At 40.1% G+C, this 19090-nt stretch overlaps 1 protein-coding gene and 1 long non-coding RNA gene across 3 annotated transcripts in view; one reads left to right on the plus strand and one right to left on the minus strand.

Annotated features, from left to right (window-relative positions):
• The window catches only part of pvrl2l (PVR cell adhesion molecule related 2 like), a 521907-nt gene that overhangs the window by 210142 nt on the left and 292675 nt on the right, over positions 1 to 19090 (minus strand). The gene's annotated exons all lie outside the window — the stretch shown is intronic.
• Positions 8301 to 9317, plus strand: LOC117828210. The gene is made up of 2 exons (XR_004634357.1): positions 8301 to 8432; positions 8617 to 9317. It is a non-coding gene; the product is annotated as an uncharacterized LOC117828210 (long non-coding RNA).

The raw sequence follows: 19090 nt of genomic DNA on the forward strand, positions 1-19090 counted from the left end.
CCCTTGAGCAAGACACAGAACCCCCAACTGCTCGGGGTGCGCTGGTTGATGGCAGCATCCTCACTCTGACATCTCTCCCTAAGTGCATGTCCACTGCATGTTTGTGCATAAAATTGTATGTATATACACCAAACTGTGCATGTAGCATGACCAAAAAAATGTAACACAAGTGCTGTGTGAATTGAATTTCCCCCTGGGGATTAATAAAGTACGTTTCTTTCTTTCTTTCTTATTGTGTAAGCGTTCATGTTTTCAGAAAATTTGAGTTTGAATTAGTTATCTGACGTTAGAAAAAGAGGATGTGACAAATGCAGCGCTCGTTTCATGATTAACAAAGTCGAGGAATAACTGAGAGCGAAAACTAACTCCAACACAAGAGTCATTGAACTTCTCATAACTGCAAGTGTCTGCTTCAAATCAACTCAAGGCTCTGTTCTGCTGTGGACTGCACCGACCTGGAGGATCTTGGACATTTTATTTGTAAATTAAATGAGTCTCTTGGCTCGTGCAATGGGTGTGACATCATTTCAGCTGCTCCACCTGCCAGACTTCACCAGCAGACAGTATTTTGCTTCACATGTCACAATTGGTGGAAATGAATGTGAGTTGTCCATTCTTTATACACTCACTGATCCTGACTCACCGTGCATTAGTCCTGATATTGATTCACGATCTGAAGGACGTTTAGAAAAGATCTTCAGTATAATATTTCAGGAGTTGGCTGACTGGTGCAGCAACACCAGTTACACAACGCAAGGACAATTTCTTTGCATGTTTTTTTTTGGGAGTGCGCCTATGTTCCCACAGTTCCCACATTTCTACAATTTTTTTTTCCAAAATGAGGCCCTTTGTTCCCACATTTCCTTTTTTTATAAATTTGTATCAGATTGTATCCCCCTTTCTCCCAATTTGGTAGCCAATTACACCCAACCTATTATCCAGTAGCAATGGACTACAGATGGAATGTAGCTTTTAGTACGCCCATCTCTTTGTATATTGCAAACATTTAATGTAAGTGCACATTGTCCTTTAAATAAAAACAAACTAAACTAAGTAGCACAGAGGCCTTGCATTGAATAGCTTGAAATAAAATTACTCATTCATTCATTCATTTACTACAAAGTGCTTCCAAAACATTGTGAGGGAGGATAGGGCTTAAATTGAAGGGAAATGTAGGAACACAAGACCTAATTTTGAAAATGTCTTAGAGATGTGGGAACATAGGGCCGTGGGACCATTGGGCTGTGGGAACATAGGGATGACCCCGTTTCTTTTTGTCAACGTGGTCATTGTTTAACCCTCCTGTTGTGTTGTGGGTCAAATTGACCCATTTTAAAGTTCATACATCTAAAAAAAATTTAAGTATTTTTTCACTATAAAACTTCTTCTGCTCGGCTTAATTAGCGAGAACAACATATAAAATGAAAAATGGTTCATTTCACACATTTGCAACCTCCCTGCATGTTTATATGACATAGACACTGTTCATGGGTCAATTTGACCCTGCAGTCAAAGTGGAGGCTAAAAGGGGTCAGAATTGTTAATATTAAATGTTTCTTTGCAACTGTGTGACATATGTTACCCCAATCACTTTCCAATGTACATAAAAAAAGTTTTAACATGAGTTCTCATAAAAAAACAAGTAAGTTAACCTCATTGAACTATGAACTGTGAGAATCAAAGAACACCAATGCACTAAATATTGATTTAAATGGTTAGTAATGGAGTTAATATTGAGATTTTTAAAATGTTTATTGGGATTTTTTGAGGTTCTGACAATTTTGAATCATTAAAATTGCTCCGGGTCAAGTTGACCCAGGAACATTATTGTTGTCCCTAAGAAACAAACATAACAGGAGGGTTAAAAAAGTATTTTGAACCACTTTTTGTGGTGGCCGAAGTTGACCAAACTAAATTCAACCCTAGGGTATATTTGCTGTTCCTCAACTTCTTCCACTGTGAAGTAAAGCTTGAATAATAATTATTATTATTTTTTTAAGTTATATTTTTGGGGGCTTTTTGCCTTTATTCGATAGGACAGCTGAAGAGAGACAGGAAATGGGGGGAGCAGAGAACGGGGGAAGACATGCAGGAAGTGGTCGCGGCCGGGAATCGAAACCGGCGACCCCCGCGAGTGTGGGGCGCTTAGACCGCTAGTCCACCAGCGCCCTAAGCTTGTATAATTTGATTATTAATATGGCTGGCACATTCAAATATTTAAATGTAGATGTTATTCAAATGTTGGGCTGCTTGCTGACCTGTACAGCAGTGTGCTTTCTAGAAAACTCAAGGCACTCCTCCTACACAGAGTTGAGCAGGATTGTTAAAATGTAAGTTTTGCAATGTTTAGACAAAGGGTCAGCCTGACTGCAGGCAGGACTATTTTGGAGTAAAAAAGAATATGCAGGTTCAGTAAAAAATCATGCAAAATTATTAAAATATCACTTCTGTTCACGTGGGAAAAACTTCAGCCAGGATTATGTGCAAATTTTTTTCAAACTGGACCCACTTGGGGGCAGATTATGTGAATGACTGACCACCAAAAAACAGTGTTAGTTACACAAAGAAGGTTCACAACAGGCACACTAAGTACAAAAACATAAAGAGAGATATGTTGCTTATATTATCTGGAATAAAATCAAGCAATATCAAAATTCATCCCTTCAGCTTTTCTTAGCTAGCCTGCTGACCTTCCAGAGTAAGGCAGACCACGATCATGAAGAGTGAACAAAAGACCAAAAATAACTTGCACTCAGACACTCAGTCAACGTATTTGTCTTTGGTAACCAAGGTGCAAAAATGATCTTTCATCATTGCCCCTCATCCCAGTAAAAATATCTCTTCTGTTTGCGAGCGCAGGTGTCTCTTTACTTAATAAAAGTCTTTGTCTTTCCAAATTTAAGCTGTTGCTGCAGGGGACAGTGAGGGAATCATTTTTAAGGGAAATGGATGATAAATTGTTGCAGTTTCTGCATTTAAAAAACTGACTTTAGATATGTTTTTGCCCCTGGAAGTATCTATTCATACTAGCTTCTACTTCTTATTATTCTTAGGGAGATATAAGCTGTATGAGCTTCAAACTGTTTGTGCTTTTTCAAAATAAAGTAATAAGCCAGAGTAAAAAAGGAAGAAGTGATGATTTCCCTTCTATGTGTGTGTGAGTGTTGTGTCTAGGAGGCACAGGCTCATAATCCCAGCAGATGTGAGCGGAGGTGGGGGAGGTGAAGCCGAGGCTAAATGTTATCACGGAGGGTTAATGGGACCCGGGGGCAGCTGAGACTGGAAACACAGCTGTACAGCAGGAGGAGGATTTCCGGGGAACCTCTTCACCAACACAGACAGCTTCAGCTACAGGTTTCACTGCTGACTATGATGCATTTTTAAGGATTATAGCTCAGATTATAAATTTGTGAATGTGTCTTGAGTCAACAGAGGCACAAAAAAGCCTGGTGGTCCTACCAAGGGACGTGTGTCACAGAGTTAATAATGGGGCATTACGCAGTTGATAATAGCGCGCAGGTACGAGAATAGGTAACTACTAATGCTGCATCTAACTGAAGCTGACACATACTAAAGAATGACACAGCACTTGATTGTTCAGATTTCCTGGAACATATAATGTTCTTCAAGTCCATAGAGGTACTTTTATAGAATAAAGGAGCAAATGGAGCAATTTAAACATGTAACAGGAATAAAAAGAGATTTTCTTTCAGTGTGATTGCTTGATTCTGAGACAAACTGTTCTGGTTTCTCACTATTTTGGCCTACATAATAGTACCACTCACTAGCGTTCATATAAAGCCTTAGAAATGTACATTTATACAACGTTTTTCACTTAACAGTACCTGGGTGTCTTTATACATAGTTAGCAGAAACACATTTATACCCTCATGTTAACACTTAGATTGGAGTATTCAAATGCTGCTAGCAACAAGACAACATCGTATATCTTCTTTAACGATGCAAAAGGCAGACAGATCGCGTCTTCTAATCTGCAGTCAGTCTGCATGTGCATCCTTTTCTTTGGAATGTAATTGTAGCGTTGATTTACCCGGATACTGTGAAGCTATTTTTTGATTGGCTGTTGGGTAGCTATATTTCTTTCTTTAGCTGGTGCGTGGCAAGCTCATTTGTTGTTGTTTGTTTAAGGAAAAGCGGTGCAACTTGGTTGGCTTTGTCTTAGTAATTACTCTGTGTGAGAAATACAAAGTGGGTGTGTGAGCGTGTGAACAGGTTGAAATGCGTGTGAACAGGTTGAAATGCTTGTGTCTCACGGCCAATGCGTGAGACTTGAGAGCCCTGAGGAAGTGTAGCCATTCAACCACCTCTCAGCTAATATGACTTCAAGATTTTGTAATAAAATGTGAGAAAATACATGGATTCTTAGTAACCAGTATTTATAGTTTGTTAGATTTCCTACACTCATACAATTTAGAAACACTTTTACAACATTTAAGATAGCCAGAAAAAGATGGATGACAATTTGCAAATAATAAGCCTACATTGAGGATTGAAGAATAAGAAGTTGATCACTGCTTCCTGATGGTTTAACCCTTGTTTAAATATATAAATATGCTGGTTAAATCTGGAGTGATACTCAGTAACATGTTAAGCAAAAACACATTTTTTAACAGGTCATAATCTAGCATAAGCAAATTACCACTTATTAGTCCCTCCAGGATTTCGCAGGATTTTTTTGTGATTGTTGCGGCCCAAAAAGCCTGATTTTGCGACCGCTTTTTGAAACAATGCGGTGAAAGTTGCGATTATTTTTGTTTGCTTTTTTCCCCCAATAACATCTCAAATACGCTAAATTACAGTTGTTTTTAGAAAACATTCTTGATGTGACCACTGTGACTGTATTTTGATTCTCTTGATTCACAGAAAAATGCCATGAAAGGGCTGTATTTCACATTTACGACGGTACCTGAATGCACCTCGTAGTGACGGGCACTTGACAGGCAGTTCACGCACTCTGAAATTAATCTGCATCTTTGACTACAAGGAGTTGATCAAAACTTACTGAATGTGTCTGATGTTTCACCAAACTAGAATAAATCAAGCTGTAGACGCAGAGCTTTTTACGGTAATGGCGGCAACAATGTCAAACCTCAAATAGTAGTACCTTAAATAGTAAACAGACGCCCTGTGGATGTGTCTGTGTCACTAACACACACCGGGGGTAAAATCATCAATGAAGATGAGACAGATGCATGGAGGAGGGAGAGCTGGTTCATGAAGTACACCTGCTGCAGGTAGGTGACCAAGCGAACACTGAGCCCCTCAATCTATAAATAATAACGTTGTCATCGTCATTTGTCCTGCCTGCTGTCCCCTCTCTTCACCCTGTGCATGTTTTGCTGTTGAAAAGTGCTGATCAAGTGATGACTTACATTTAAGGAAGTGAAATTGATGACAAAACCGATGACGTACAGGGGCTGAGGTTAAGGTAATTGGTCAAATTTGCGGGAAAGTTGCGGTGATTTTATAAAATTGCAAGGCCGTGAATAATTCTCGCTGATTGGTTGAATTTGCGTTGATAGTTGCGATCGCGAAATCGCAACTTCCTGGAGGGACTGACTTATGGCAAATTCAACCAAATCCTAGCAAAAAGACAAACTCTTAAATATTGTTACAAGAGTAACAGCAAAGAGATAGATTAGTTAAGTTAAAACACAGTAGTTCAATTTTTTAACAGCACTAAGCTTTTCATCTTGTGAAAAACATTTTTTGCTGAGTCACTAGTTAGCATTAGCCGATGTTAACAGCAAACGTGACAACTCAACAACATTTCAGATTAAATTACTGCAAGATATTGTTGCAACGCAGCAGTTACAACATGGATTATTAGTCAATTTTGATACGTTGTCCCTGCAGAACAACATTTTAACATCATCTGAACTCATCATCCTGCTCCTCATGTTTAACAAAGATGGATGACGTCTAGATATGTTGCACAGGGAACTTATCATCTTTGCAACCCCTCAGCTTTACTTCATTCAGATTCATACAATTTAAAGAGTAACAACACCAGATTAAAAATCAGTGTGTCTGTTCCTTCTCTTACTGATGTGCCCATGTTTTCAGTTTCACCTCTAACACACACTGCACCATGGCTGTGTGTTGAATTCACATCAGTGACCAGTAACAAGAAGTCTAGACAGTGCTGACCTTTGAGAAATCAGAGTAATTGTACCAATTGTTGCCTATTAGCTGTGTTCTACTTTCCCCTTTTATTTACCTCTTTTGGGGGTAAAGAGGACCCTATAGAGGATTTGAGACACAGTGAGAGAAAACAGAATGAGCTGGAGAAGCTACTCCGACTGATCAGTGCTAGCATGTCTTGGCTGGCTGGTGTAGTTAAGAAACAAGCCCTTCGAGTAGTCAGTTAACTTGTTTAATGAAGAACTTGGTAGAAACAAAAGTTATACGTTCTCTACACCTCTTTCTGATGTGACTTTGCCATTGAGGAAAATTCCTTTTTTTGTGCTTTTTCTGTGTTGACGGAGCTAGCTCGCAGCCAATCTGTTTCCCACTGCTTCTTTCTTTATGATAGGCAAGAATAGGCTAATCATAACCTGGTTCAAGCTCTGTAGCTAATGCATAGACAATAGTTTTATTAATTTAATCATACTCTTAAGATGAGGGCAAAAAGAGTATTGTCATTCAGTTGGCTATTAGCTCATAGTTTGGAAGCTCTAGGTGGCAAATCTGTTGTTTTCTCTTTACTTAAAGCTCCTGTTGGGAGTTTTAAGCTTGTCTCATAGCAGATCAATTATAATAGATACCTCGTTATGACCTTCAAAACAGACACCATCAGAGACAAGATTGGCCATTTCTATGAAGTTATTTGTAATGCTTATAGCGGCATCAGGATGTAGGTGATGGTCTAAGTAACTCTTCTGAAAAAGAAAAATGTATCATTCAATAAGTGATATATTTGAGTGTCAAAATAAAACAGTATTTCTGTCAGAAAACGTACAGGAAAAAAATCAGCTCTGACCAAAGGGGGCACCAAAATCAACACGAACTGAAAGTTCCTTACTGGAGCTTTAAAAATTGAAAAGTTAAATTTCATGAAACATGCTGCATAAAATGTTTTTAAGCATTTCAAGTTATCTATAGGTGTTTCATGTAACAGCTTACAATACAGTGCACACATTAGATGTATAGTTACCAAACAAAACCATGACATCTACACTGTAAGCAATTGCTGTTAATTTACAGCCAATTTTCAGCACTAATCTACTGTTTTTATGTAATACGGTTCTGTACTGTAGTTAGCAATGCATTGTGGTCTGGTCAATTTGAAGCGACAGCACAAAGACCCATAACAGTATGCTAATGTTTTAATTTACAGTACACTACAGTATTTGTGGAAAAGTGGCTGTTTCTTCAGAGGTGGACGCATTTCTGAGGAGCATTTCAGAGGACACACTTTGGAGCACATGCCATCTGCATCAATCGGGCTGTGCATCTACAAAGTAGAAGGTAACATTGATCAATCTTTTTCCTATTCAGTAACCTTATCTTATTCAGAGAGTTTGCCTGAACAAAAATATTGTTTGAAATCAAACTGATGTTAAGCAAGATGTCTAGCTAGCGCTAACACGAGTGTATGATTTTAAAATGTCACTTATGATTTAGGCTGAGACTTGAATAACGTTAGCTCAAACATTTATATATTTACGTGCCCCGTCACCCGTGTTTTATCAAATGCTAATTGTTCTGGCTCATCTGAGAATTTAATTAAGAGTAGCAGTAAGGAAGCGGCTAGCTAACGTTAGCTTATGTTAGCTAATGCAAATACCCCAAAGTCAAAGTCAAAGTCTGGCAATTGTGTAGGCAACTTTTTTTTTTCCCGCATTGGCTGCAAAAATGTTTCTCTGTCGGGTCTGTAGTCATAACTGTGGCACAATATTGGCTCATGTGAGGCACATGAGAATTCATAGCAGCAGATTAGCAGCAGAACATGGGGTTAGGGAATAAAAACATTTCAAGCTACAACACATAAAGAACATGAACCATTCACTCAAGAATACAACATATATGGAGTTATTCTGCTTTTGATGCTCTTGTCCGATCTCTCTATTTCTTCAATATATTGTCTACTGTATTCTTATGCAGTAGAGCTGATACTCATGATATCAGTACCGGTTAGTAACTCATATTACCTTATGTTATAAAACCCAAACAATCCCTTTAAGACTATTAAGTGTTCCTAATAGGTTTCCATTAAGTCTCTGAACTTAGACTATTGTAATTTCAGGCGCTTTATTGGTATCAATCTAGAGAGAGGATCAAAGGCCATCCGGGGCAAGGTTGTCTCCAAGAAGACTGGTGAGATGGTCCAGAAGAAGACTGTGACAGTGAATACACACGTCTCCACACTACTGAAGAACCTCATTGACTTTGAATGGGACTTCATATAGGTCAGTGAGCACTCTCTCATCACTCTTTTACTCCATGTGCTGTTTTCCACACTGATGTTGACACATAGGTCCACGAGAGATTTTGGTATTATCAGCTTAATAGGCATTGATTAGGCATTGTTATTGTACATTCCTGATCTAGAGTTATTTTTGAGTAATTATTTTGTTTGTTGCTGTTTTACAGTGGCAACAATAAATCCAGTGAGAGGAACAACTAGCAAAGTGATGATCATCTCTACCTGAACCACACTCTTCCTCTTTGAATCAGGACTTTTCACTCCCACCCAGACTCTGAAGTTAAGTAAAATATGCACCTACCTCCAGGACTTTTTAAAGAGGTAAACAAGCCTACCTCACAGGACTATTTTAGAGGTCAACAGGACTACCTCACAGGGCTATTTTAGAGGTCATAAAGCTTACCTCACAGGACTATTTTAAAAAGGTAAACAATACCATACCTACAATTGTTTCTCAAATTTTGCTTTTGATGTATATTTTTAAAAATGTCTTTGATGTTTCGCTTCAGAATAGTCTAAATACAAATTTCAAAATGTTCTTAATAGTAGAGTTTGTTTTCCAAATGTTGCTAGAGTCAAGTTCATGTTGGTGAGTATTTCACCTATAATTAATACTGTTACAACTACAAATTCATATACATATAAATACATCTTATGTCTCCAGGTGTTTTCTCGTTTGGTACAGGGACAGTCTGACATGCAATTTAAGAAAAAAATCCTATTGATTTGAGCGGACTAGGCACTTTTTATTTTGTTACTCAAATCTCTTTTGGTTTGTTTCTCTGGGTCATCAATGTTTTCTGCCATTGTTTTTGACAGTTACATGTCTGTTGACACTTCCCTTTTAAATAAAGGTGTGTTAGATTTATATCCTTTCTCTGTTGATGTTTTTTTTTGCATAATTAATTACACTAACGCACATTTTTAAGCAGAATGCTGAAGCCCACAGAACATTTAGGTTCTAATGCTATAATTGCATTGATGATTGGGATTTTAGACATTTCAAATTGCTTAATTGAGTTACTTTATTATCAATTATGCCTGTCTAGAGCAAAAATTGGGAATTTAAAGTAATCTACTGGCAACCCCCTAACCAGAATGTTACTATAATCTCAAACAATCACATAAATATACCTCATTTGTATTTTTACCATGCAATCTGTGAAAAATGTATGTGTACTGTAGAAATACAATGTAGCTGGTGTGTCTGCTGCCAGTATTCTATTGTAAATTGTAAAAACATACAGAAATATGCTGTATTATATTTTTTACAGTAATAGGCTGTAAAGTAATTTCACAGTATGACTACTGTTAAATAACAGTAAAGTGCTGGCGTCTCTGCTGCCAGCACTTTACTGTAAATAAAACAAATGACAGAAATATACTGTAGTTTATGTTTACAGTAATAGGCTGTAAAGTAATTTCACAGTATGACTACTGTAAATTAACGGTAAAGTGCTGGCGTCTCTGCTGCCAGCACTTTACCGTTAATTTACAGGAAAATAATTTACAGTGTAAGATTGCTCTCAAATTACAGAGAAGTAACAACTTAAATCTTCATTATAAATGCAGTTTACTTCACTTTAACCACATAACTTATTTCCTAACAAGATACAAAATTAACAGCAGCTCATCTCTGATTATTTGTTTACTGTTTAGCAATTCAAATGGGAATTTAATGTCACACTAAAGTTGTAACGATGCTAGGTTTAATTGGTCTTTAAGTTGGTTTTATGTCACGGTTAATTGTACTATAATGAAAAGTATCTACTTTCCCTATATCTCTTTTATAAGCTTGCACACACACAGTCACACTCATATAACCTACATACTCTCTGCTACACACACACAGTCACAGTCTTAATTACACTTCTTTCACACACAGATAAGCAGCATTATAAACACACACACACACCTCAAAACTTCAAGAGCCACAATACTTTAAAAGCCTTACTGTGTATCTGCGTCACATCTCTTACCAAGCCACAGTGGTTATGTCCCCCCCACCCCCCCTGCCCCTACAGAGACACACAACCCTACACACACACAAACACACACAGACGCTCATTCTCTCTTACTAATTGCCCTTGATGGTTGACACACACACACACACACACACACACAGTAGGAGCCACACTGTCTATTCAATTATCCCTCATTATCCTAGATCTCCACACACACTTCCTCTGACCCCCTACCAAAATCTTGCACAGGCGCCACCCGCCCCTCCTGCACCCTATCACTGGTGTTACCATGACGATCTCAATCATATTCTCATGCAGCTCCACAGATGCCGCAGCAAGGGAGGAAATTTCCTGCCTAAAAAAATCATCCTCAATTCTGTTTCTTCATCACGGATTCGAGCCGGTGCTTTTTCATCTCCGGTTCTCTCCCCTTGCTTTTCATCAGCGAGGATATAATCAGAGGGCTGGTACAAAAGAGGGAAAAATAAAGGAAAAACTAAACTGTAAACCACGTAAGAAAGAGACCAAAATGGAAAGAGAGGGAAAAGTTAGAATGACTTTTTTGGAGCGTCTTTGTTTGGGGTTTTTTTCAGGGACCATTGAGGCTTTCTGTGCTCTCCTCTGAGACTCTCTGGATCTTAAATGGATGCTTTTTGACACAGAGCAAGCAGATGGGATGAAAACTAAAGAGTACACACAGACGGGAAGGAGACAGAAAGAAAGGGAGGAAGAAAAGAGGGTGGATGTAGAGGGTGCACATAAAAAGAAAGGATGGATATAAATAGGCGGATTCATATTTTGTAAACTTATTCACCTTCAAAGCGTTTCTTTGCTACCTTTTTTTCTGCAGGAAACACATTCAGACTTACCAAATGCAATCATGTGCGTTGCACATACACACACAATGATGCAATCCACACACACACTTTCACAAACTCAGCCTAATTAAGTTTTTTTCCCATTCCGCGCCCCCCCGCAGGGGTTATGAACTTCAGGAGGTTCCCTGAGTGCCTCCCCTCCTTCCTCTCGTAGCTCTGCGCTCATGCAGTATCCAGCTGCTGCTCTCACACAGCTGCTCATACAAACGCTCAATAAATGACTCACTTCCACACACACACGCACACACACACTACATACGATTTCCCCCACTCCCGGCTCTATTCACCTTAGTAATACCCTCAGCCAAAGTGTGAACGCACAGAAATTACAGCCTGTACGTGCACGTCTGAGCGCAGAGAGCCTGAACATACAACAGGGTGCCAGTGTGTACAAACCCCTCTCTGATACATCGCCACAGGAATATGAGACCTCAGAGGTATTAAACTCCAGCCGAGAGTTTTTTACTGAGCGCAGATTAACTGTTCTGTTGTAAAATGCATCCATAAAAAAACACACTGCAAGGAAACTAAGGGGAAGCAACGGGAATAAATATTGATTGTGAGTTCATGTACATGCACTAACTGAGAGGCTGAGAGCTGAGAGGCTGATATTTAACTCCTGCGGTTTATATTACACTGCATAAACTGACACTATTAGCAGTTTTAATGTCATCTGTACAGTGATGAGGCTACGATTCATATAAAGAGTGAGACATCAACAGAGAGCTCATGCCCCCAGTCCTCAGCGGCGTTTCTACATCTTGTTTTTGCTGATGATGTCATTATGGTTCACCACATGCAGAAAAAAAGTGAGACAGCTCAGGTGGCAACAACATGCCGAGGTTGGATGGTTTTACATGATTCTTTAATTTAATTAAAATACTTTAAACATGCTTCATTCTTTAGAAAGCTGGGCTCCCATCTTATGCAGCTCAAGATGTCTGTCACACTCAGTCACCACTCCCCCACTCCCTACTTATGAGCTCTCTCTTGAAGACTATAAAGTGAGCTCATTGGCACCGTAAAAGAATACTGTAGGACACTGCATGTCATCCTCCTGGACACCCCATAATGATGTCATTGCTGCTGCACATTTACGACTCACAGCTGATTGCCAGCCAGGGCGCTCAATAATAAATAATGGCATAAATTTCAATGAGACAAGCTCACGTCTGTGGTGGCTAACTACCTTTATGCTCTCAGTTCTTTCCCAAACAGCTTGATTTCAGATTTATTTTTTCAGAATGAGCCATAAAAAACATTTAAAAGAGAATTGTTACTCTTTTGATTACATAGTAGCGCCCTCAGCAAGGTTATTATAGTTAACGAAAACTAACGAAATAACGAAAACGAGAGGTGAAAAAACATTTTCGTTAACTGAAATAAAAATAAAAACGAGGCTTCACAAAAAAACGAAAACTAACTGAAACTGTATTGTTAGATTACAAAACTAACTAAAATAAACTAAAATGATAGAGAACATTTCTTTAGATTTCGTCTTAAAGGGGACATATCACGCTTTTTTCATCAATATATATTGGTCTAAGAGGTCCCCAAAACATGTCTTTAAAGTTTATGCTCAAAAAAACACTTTGAAATCAGATTTTGGCATGCCTGAAAAGTCCTCTTCTTCATTCCTCCTCAGAACACTCTGTTTTCCCTCTGACCACCCCCCCTCAGGAAGTGGATGTGCCTCGGCTCTCCAGCACGTTGATCTAATGTTTACATGTTGGCTGAATATACAAGGCTGCTCAGAGATCGCGTTACTTCAACCCTCTGAATCTGATCCTGACGGAGAGGCGCCTGTAGCAGGACCTTTCTGAAAGATTGGTCATAGATTTAGTGTTTCTTGTTGTTTTATTTATCAGTATGTAGACGTGTGTCTTGGTACACAGCTACGAACATGTAGCTATGTGGCTATGCTAACTAGCGCTAGCACTTATCCATGATAAATAAAAATCATCCATTAGATCTTCAAATCTGCAGACGTGGGGAGTAAAACCAACCTCTGCCAGAAAGGCAGCGGGACCTTTTCTGAAGGATTGGTCACAGATTTCATCACAGCGGAGTGGGAGATGAGGAGCCCCGTGCTGCAGACACGCCCCCTCTTCTTAAAGGAAGAAGATATGCCTTATATTGCACTTTAAGTTGTTTTCATATAATTGAAATGCCTGAATTGGACATTTTGAGTTGAATGTTGTTTTTATTTAATGGCCAAAAGTTACAAGTGTTTTACAAAGTAAAAGGAGGACGAAGTCATATTTGTCTTGTCTTCTTTCTTTTTTTCTTTGAGTTTTTTTGATCCGTTGCACCCCTAATAATTTGCAAGTTGCATCATAGTTGTTGTTTATCCATGCCAACAATGACCCCAAGAGTTTTTCATCTTAAGCCAAACTTCCTTGAAGTTACATTTTCTCATCTTCTTCTGTCTTTCGTTCCTGGTTTGTTCATAACTTTGAGGCAGTGTAGATTTGATAATGGGTTCAAACATGTCTAGGTCAAAGTGCCATCCAAAACTTGAGCTTTCTCACATGTATAAAATCTGATTTCTGAGTCTTTAAGGTGTTTTAAGGATCTGCAGGACCCCTTTGTATGTTGAAGTGAAACTGGTATTTAACAAGGACTGAGTTGAGTCAGTTTGTTTCTGCAAGTTGCTGAATGTCTACAAAGATCAAGGCGAGTTGAAGCTTTTCAAAAGTCTAAACCAAACTAACAATCAAACGTTCTGCTTACACAAAGGTAAATGCTTTTTAACCAGCCAGCAGGTGTTTTCACTCTGATCCTACCATCATCAAGGTTCGCCTTCAGTCTAAAAATGCCTTTTCTGAAAACCAGTTAGGTTTTCATTCTCTTGCTGGGATTAAAACTGTGCGTGGTTGTGTTGAAATAAGACATTTGAGCTTTTGCACCCAATTGGAGGTTCATACATGTGGGTGTTACAATCAAAACACTTCTGTTTCAGATGTGTTGCTTTCATCCAGCAACAGAGACATGCTAACACTCTTCTAAGCCCACACATAAATCCCACGGTGGAATGGATCTTAGGATTTTCCTCCCTCCTCCTGTATGATTACAGTGGGTAGTGTGACATCCTCAAGCAGTGGGTAATTACGTCTGCCTCGGTAACGTGTGTCTTGTGTGAGGCGAGGGCTTTGACCTTAAAGAGGTCGAGAGTCTGCGGATGATCACTGGGCGTCTTGTATCTCCGTCACGCTGGCTGTTACTGTCTGCAAGACACCGTTCTACAATTAGCCTTTAAATGTTATTACAGGTAGACGTCTGCAGTCAAGCGGTGCACACATTTTGTAAGTCTGATTTAATCAAACCCAGATTGCTACTTTCAAAATGAGCACTTACTACCCACCGGGCCTGCAGGGTGGCCTGTGATTGCACAGACAAGCCCGTAATATAAAGACAGGAGGTTTGGTCCACATCTCAGCCTGAGGATTCTTGTTTTTTTATAAGTACAAGCCAACTTTTCAGTGTTCAAGGTTTTTTTTTATAAGGTTCTGCCTGATTACAAGATAACCACAGCTTGTAAACAAAAGGACTCCCATTCAGCTTGTTTACTGGGTTGTTTCGGGAAGTTGACATGCTGCCAGGTCAGAGAATTACTGGAAAAGAAGTGAGTCCAGCTCCTGAAGTGTTTTTATTCTTTGCCTTGAATGTGAGGAAACAGCTGAGTGCCAGTCAAGGCTAAAATTTCCCCAGGGTTCAATTTGATAATTCAGCTTTCAGAGCTTAGAAACTGCCTGGTGTCAGCTATCAATATCAGCGTAAAAATATCCCCAAAACTCTCCTCTCTCTTTGGGTGAAGCCCTGCAGTTGGAGCACATCGTGTTCCTGTAACAGGCTGAAACACATGGCTCTTGGACTGACACTCATATTTCTGCAGCAGTTTTGAAGGAACTTTTTTTGGCATTGTGTTCCGCTCTGCAGCCAAATCGAGCCTGGTTAAATAAAATGTTCCACCCCGTGTCTGGTTGGGTAGTCACAATACCAGGATGTACTCGAAAACTGGAGCTAGAACTCAAACTGAAACTCAAAACTGGAACAAAAAACAATACTTGATACTGATTTTATAAAGCAGACTTAAAACGCCCAACATGAAGGGATGATTTTCTTCTTTTGTTTAAGATTTGGGAGACTGGCTGTGATATCAAACTGCGGCATAAGCAGCCAAACTGGCCAGTACCATGATACCTGCAGTGAAATGTGCCCTTTATATGCAAAACACCTGGTACATAATAGTGGGGAGGCGGAGTTTGTCTACTGAGCTGTGACTTGGAGCAGCAAGGAGGTCAAAAGCCTCATCAATATTTGGGCGGATGAACATATTTGTAAAAAGTTGGACACCATGCACAAAAACACAGACGTTAATGAACTTGTGTCAGCAGACCAGCAATGAACGAGAGAGGTTGTCACTGTTCTATCATGTTGCATGAAGGAGAAACTTAGACAGCAGTATGTGTGTTCAGTAAAGGTACAAGGCCAGCTGGGAGAAAGTGAAGGTTCCAGTGATCCCCTGGTTTGATAAGCTGGACAAAAGTCTCCAAACTGAACCAGTAGATGCTGTCGAGTCCTGTGATGTTGCTACCTAGCACCAGCTCTGAGTAACATTTACCTATCCCTATTTTTTATCCTAACTACTTCACCTATTACTGGAGTGTGATGAGACAAGCAACACAGTGTGCTGGGTTGATTGCCCTCTCGCTCCACGGTTCAATTTCAAGCAAGTTAAGACCGCCTCTTCTCTAAGATCTCAGCTCGCTTGCTTTTGTTCCGCATCAGAGTGCGACTTCTGTGCTCACATTATGTTTGAATGACCTTGCCTCAGGAGGGGAACACCCCTTTTCAGAACAACTTCTCAAAGCAATCCAGGTGTGGAAGCAGGACTAAAGTTTTTCAGACTTTCACTGTCGTACCATATAAAACTAACGGTGAGGGTGCACGCCTAATGTGCAGAGGTGGTCGTCTGCCTCATATTCCCCTCTCTCCTCTCTCAAATGTCCTGCCTCTTTTTGGCTGTCCCATAAAACAAAGGCAAAATGACCCAAGTTATACATATAAATGCAGAACTGATGGTGATTGGATCAGTTCAATGAAGGTATTTAACGACACCAAAGTACCGTTTCTTTGGTACAATTTGCTCCCATCAGACTGATCGTATATTACCTTGTTGACTAAAACAGCCCCGACACTTTGGCTGTAAATCATGTGAACGATGCCAAGTTATGACTGAGATTATGATTTATGTTTTTTTTTATCCTCAGTGTTCACTTGAAACTTTGGACCCGCAGTGATGATAAAAAATAGCCTGTGTCAGCCAGCCGTGTCCACATAAAGAAGCATTTAATGCAAATACGCTGCGATCCATCATCCAACTGTGGTGCTTACTCACTTACACACACACACACTCATGCACGCACACACGCGCACACACACGCACACACATTTGCGCGCAGAGCCGTCGACTTGAGAGGGTTCAGTAGTTTAATGAACATTATTGATGGCGAGGCTACAGAGCTGTTGGCGTAATTAGTGTGATGTCTCACACCTACATGTCTGCAGCTTCATTAATTCAGTACAGATCTGAGCTAATATGCACGGTCACACACACGCACACGCACACGCACACACACACACACACACACACACACACATACACACAAACACACATAAATGTAATTGCACAGGCACAATTATGTTTCAAAATCCAAAACTCCTGTAACCACTCCTGCTTCTGTACCGTCCGTCTGGGCTGCATTATAAACTGGATTTACATTATATCTGGTGTGTGTGAGTGTGTGTGTGTGTGTGTGTGTGTGTGTGTGTGTGTGTGTGTGCCAATTTTGTGCACTGTCAAATATATTTTTAGTCCTATTCTGCTTGGCTGAATGCAGGGAGCTGATTGGATCCAGACCTTGGCTGTTGATACTGATCAACAAAACCAGCTGAGTGAAAAACAGCCATCAGCCTCCCTCTCTCTCTCTCTCTCTCTCCCTCTTTCTCTCCCTCTTTCTTTCCCTCGCCCACTCACAGTCAATCCATCTTCTTCTCAAAGTCACCCCCCCACCCCGTCTCCGCAGCTCCCTCCCTCTTAAATGGGTCGGTTTGTGGTCGGGTGACTCATTTCGGAGCAAATCTGGAATAGAGGAGGGTGAAAGACAAGAGGGGGGAGGATCGGGGGAGAGGGTGGGTCTGGGGAGGAGGGTGGGTCTAAGGGGGCCCAAGAGAGTAGGGAAAGAAAGAAAGAGTGAGGGAATGAATATGTGCGTGCATGCCTTTGCTTATTTCAGATGAATCGCTTCCATCCTTTCAAAGCAGTGAGAAAGAGAGAGAGAGAGTGAGGGGAGAGGGAGGAATGAGGGGGGAGGCAGCGAGGGAGGAAAAACAGCAAACAAAGTGTGGACAGGATTAAGGGTGCTCTCTAAAGCCACTGCTCCTTTTGCTCCTCCATCCCTCTCTCCCTCTCTCCCTCTCTCCTCCGCTCAGTGTGCCTGATCATGAATCTGATCAGCAGCATGAAAATGAAAAGCAAACATCAAGACAGCAATAATGTCCCCACATCGCAGATTTACTGCGTGCTTATTTCATGTTTTGTTAGGAGAGCCCTGCACAATGACAAAGTGACAAATAGCTGCATGTTCAGTGAGGGTGGCCATTATAGGGTCTGTTATATACAGTATGGAGGGTTTAGACTCGGTGCTCCTACATGGTTGTGGGAAAGGCTAACAGCACATTGTGTCCACACTGCAAGAACTTCAAATAATACAGAGTCGATGTGTCTAATTTCAAGAGATGCATGAGCCAATAACCATCTGATAAAAACCTGCTCCTGATGGCTGATAAGATTAGCATTATATTTGAAAATATATATTGTTGTATCTTAAAATGTGTAGTTTATGCACACCTTAGGGTAAGAAAGGCTAGGAGCAAAGATGCATGTAAACATCAATATTGTATACTCACAAATTCTAACTTAAATCACTCTCATTAACACCCATTAACCAAAGAACAGTTCTTACTCTAATGCCGACCTGTGCATGCAATACCGTCTCTGTCACATTAAAGTCTTCATTCAGCCACTGAGCCATCAAACTGAGCATGCTCACTGCACTAACCTCAGAAGTCCTGATATCTGTGGTGAAACTTGTGTCCCTGACGTTGTTGTGGATCAGACTGTGACTGTGTATAGAGATCACATCACCCAGGGCAGGTGGGGATACGTCTGCAAGGTAATGGTGACTCTCCAAATAAAATCCTTGGCTGCCTACCTTGAAAAAGGTTGGTCATCAAGTTCACTGAGTTTGTCATTCATCACTTTTTCTTTGAGTCATCTCAAATCAGCTGGTCTGAAATCTGCACTTTGATACTCACTCACTTTGATAGTCTATGGTTTTCCTTATTGTCCTCTCATAATACTTCAGGCACAATTTGCAAATTTCAATGTTATCTTCCTCTGAATCTGTGAAAAACATCCACACCAGTGGCACTTTTTTAAGTTTCTCATCAGCTAACTGCGGCTACACTTGCTCTAATGATTGTTTGCATACTGCCACTTCCTGTGTTCGAATGTGTGGGCCTGTTAAATATGAGAGCAGCTTTTATGGGTTGTATTTATTGGACGGAATTGTTAAATCAGAATATTACAAACAAAATTAAAGCTCCCTCTTCCACCTGATGATCTGTCGGACACATATACATCATGCATCCCTTCTCATTTTGCATCAAAATGTTGCTTTAAGCCATGTTGACCTCACAAGTAAGTAATGAGTGTGAGTATCTGGCAATACTGC

Source organism: Notolabrus celidotus, chromosome 16, assembly GCF_009762535.1.
Source record: "Notolabrus celidotus isolate fNotCel1 chromosome 16, fNotCel1.pri, whole genome shotgun sequence".
NCBI lineage: Eukaryota > Metazoa > Chordata > Actinopteri > Labriformes > Labridae > Notolabrus > Notolabrus celidotus.